The sequence below is a fragment of the Rattus rattus genome, chromosome 7 (genome assembly GCF_011064425.1).
Source record: "Rattus rattus isolate New Zealand chromosome 7, Rrattus_CSIRO_v1, whole genome shotgun sequence".
In the NCBI taxonomy this organism is placed as follows: domain Eukaryota; kingdom Metazoa; phylum Chordata; class Mammalia; order Rodentia; family Muridae; genus Rattus; species Rattus rattus.
The window spans coordinates 89054040-89056902 of record NC_046160.1 but is presented as its reverse complement, the minus strand read 5'-3'; positions in this window follow the sequence as shown (position 1 = coordinate 89056902).

Here is a 2863-nt window from a genome sequence, read left to right as displayed (position 1 = left end):
CTTAGGGAGTAGCATATCAGATATTTACATTGTGATTCATAACAGTAGCAAAATTACAGTTATGAAATAGCAACAGAATAACTTTATGTTTGGAAGTCACCATGACATAAGCAACTTTATTAAAGGGTCATGAGGAAGGTTGAAAACCACTGCTCTAGAAAAACAGACATGACTCTGTGTGTGTGTGTGTGTGTGTGTGTGTGTGTGTGTGTGTGTGTGTTGCATGACTTAAATATTTCAGTTCAGCTAGGCTAACAATGGCTCTCTACAAATAGAGGTCCAAATGTCTGGTACTTGTTCAGTCCCTGAGGCTATATGTCTCTGCCAATCATTGATATATATCAGAATCCCAAAGAAGTAGGCTCTGATGCCAATAAAGGACTTGATAGTGAGGTGAGAGCAAGCAGGCAAAGAACAAAAGCTTTCTTCACCATGTCCTTTACATAAACTGCCAGCAGAAGGGGTGGCCTAGATTACAGGTGATCTTCCCACCTCAAAAGATTTGGGTTAAAAGTGGGTCAACCCACGTCAAAGTATTTAATTAAAAAAAATTCCTCACAACTGTACCGAGCTGCTTGGGTTTTATTTAATGCCTGAGGTGGTCACATTGACAACTAAGCGTCACCATCACGTTAGGGTAGAAGTTGAATTAGAGATAATGCTAAATTAAGGTAAAGAAACAGTGACACAGTGACCCTAACATGAACATAAAGATGGAGAGGAGACAAGCCCTGAATGAGAGGCCACTTTGAGCAAAAGGTTATACTGACTGAAACAATAGCACTGATAATAAACAAAAGCCAGAAGGAGAAGCAAGAAGAACATGTCAAAGTCACATTCTGTAGATCTCCGAGAGGTGTTGGAAGTGATAATCTAGAACAAGTTTGCGGATATTTATAGAGCCAGACTTTGGGTTCAAATCTTAGTCACACGCTGAAGATATCAGCATAGACAGGTTATTTAGGCTCACCATGTTTCTGTGTCATGGCACAGCACCTGCTCAGAAACATGTGGGGAGCGGGTGTGGTGGCAATCCCAAGATGGCGCCCGGGACTGCTGCCCAGTCTTATGACTAGCACCTGACTTCCTCATACACCCAAAAGTAAGCCACGCCCATTGTGAGAGCTGCACAGACGCACCATGACACAAGATCAGGCCATTTGGCGTGGACCTATGAACTGAGACTATGTAGACTAGACTTATGGGTCGTGGTTACGGGTTTTTTAATAGGGAGTGTGCTTAGGGGTAGAAGATTGCTGCTTGCATGCAGAAAGAAAGGTTCCTGAATAAACTGCTTTAAGAAGAATGTCGTGGGGTTGGGGATTTAGCTCAGTGGTAGAGCGCTTGCCTAGCAAGCACAAGGTCCTGGGTTCGGTCCCCAGCTCCGAAAAATAGAAAAAAAAAAAAAAAAAAGAAGAAGAACGGCGTGGTGTCACTCCTTTCTGCGGGACGGAGACGGAGACGACAGAAACATTCTGTGAAGGCAAAAGGATCAAATAACAGTTACTAGCTGAAATCATTTGTTAGGAATTGCTATAATGTCCATCATTTCTTGATTCCCATTCTCACAGCCATTGTGGGGACCAGGAGAAAAATGATAGGCTGGCCTATGAAGGAAGTGGGAAGAAACACAATCGAGATCATACAATGGCCTGGTCATCTGCTAGGCATTTCAAGATGACCCTTGGTGTGTAGGATCATAAACTCCCCAGGTAAAGAAAACAGAATACTTCAAGAGCTGGAAAGCAAAATGGCAAAGGTGCACTTTCAGGGGAGGTGGAGTGGCAGAATTCAGGCCATAGAGAATTCCCTCCCAGGTATGGAGGCTGCGAGGACGCTTACAACAATTAAAAGTTTGTAGGGAAGAAGAAAGGGAATAATATAAGTAGGTTAAACAGCAGAGGAAAAATGTATGAGATTGGATTATTTGGCTTTATGTGGTACACGATGTGAAATGACTGCTAAAAATGAAAAGAGGACAGCTGAGGGGGGAGGAAGGAAAAGGACAGAGGAGCTTCATGTGGGTAGAATGGAGGGTTAGGCTGTTAAAAGATCAATTTCAAAAAAGAAACATTTGTAGATAAATACAAAATGCTGCTGTTTATGATAAAGGAATCAATGTTTCTTAGGAAAAAATACAGGGAACTATGATCTGGTCATTCAAAATAACTCATAATCCTGCCAAAGAAAAGCAGGGTTAAAACTTTAATTTGTAGCTTGGTAGCTTGGTGTCAAGCTTTGTATTCCCCCTTTTGTTGTTCTATCGTGTGCATCCCCTTCGAAAGGGTTCATGTCATAGACCCGGGACAGTAAATAACAGCCTGTTGAATTGCTATTTTAGACATTATAGTTATTTACATGGCCGTAGTGCTTCAGTGGCCATCTTTATACATAAAACCTGCCACTTGGATATAGTTTCTTATAATGTATCCTTAAGAATAGAATAACACAGTCAGAGAATACAAGGCAATTGGTCTCGCTCCATTTAGCTAAGTGTTTCCTGCAGGTTGGTAACTTTTGCTTCCTCCCGTCTCTTTCCATGACTGTGTGACCGCAGGGGGAGCAGTTTTGAGGTGAGGAGGAGGTGCACAGAAGGCTGGTTTGAGACAGACTGCACTATGTCAATGGAAAGATTGCTCGAAAAGCCAAATAGCCTAGAGACTGCCCAGTAGATTTGGGCAGAGAGTAAGAACTGGGGGACTTGTTCTGAGGCTCCTGTAGTGAGACCCTTCTTCAAGGGGCCGGGAAAACATTTGGAAGACCGTAGTGCACCTGGAGTTCTTGTTTCCAGTCAATGATTTATCCATTGGGTTGACAGAAGATACGTAGACAGTTTACATTTGGAAGCTTATATAATCTTTGT